Raw genomic sequence first — 554 nt, 5'->3', positions numbered from 1 at the left:
CGGGGAATGAGTAAGGAGTGAGTCGGGGAATGAGTAAGGAGTGAGTCGGGGAATGAGTAAGTGAGTAAGGGGTGAGAGTGCTGCAGAAGGGGTGGAAGAGATTATTTGAGTCTGTCTGTCATCCTGTCTGGATTATGCATATGTCTGTAAGTCTTGGTATGGTGAGTAAGCATTTCCATGGAATCTGTGTGTCTGTGCTTGTGTGTACGTAAAGTGCGTGGATGTGGCCTTTCTTTGTGTTCTTAGAATTTTCCATGAAAGTAGATTCAACAGCAAGCATCAAAGTCTTATTTATCTGATTGTTCACTTTAAAAATATCAACATAGGAATTCACATTATTTTTCATTCCAGTTCAGTCTTACCAATTGGGTAGCGATCGGGCTGATTTTTCTTTCAGATCATAAGATGTGATTGATAATTCTATGTTAATTTTGTTGATTATTTAGATAACCCAGTCACACAATACTATGGATTCCATGGCACAACATGAGCTAAAATACTAAGTGGCCATAAGGCATAGTTGGCAATACAACTCCTTTATTAAATTAACCAGC

The 554-nt window shown here is 38.8% G+C and overlaps 1 protein-coding gene across 1 annotated transcript in view; it reads left to right on the top strand.

Annotated features, from left to right (window-relative positions):
- The window catches only part of LOC119594629 (neprilysin-2-like), a 37,634-nt gene that overhangs the window by 26,079 nt on the left and 11,001 nt on the right, over positions 1 to 554 (top strand). The window lies entirely within an intron of this gene.

The sequence above is a fragment of the Penaeus monodon genome, chromosome 34, assembly GCF_015228065.2.
Source record: "Penaeus monodon isolate SGIC_2016 chromosome 34, NSTDA_Pmon_1, whole genome shotgun sequence".
Taxonomy (NCBI): Eukaryota; Metazoa; Arthropoda; class Malacostraca; order Decapoda; family Penaeidae; genus Penaeus; species Penaeus monodon.
Note: the sequence above shows the minus strand (reverse complement) of the source record. Positions and strands in the feature narration are given on the sequence as shown.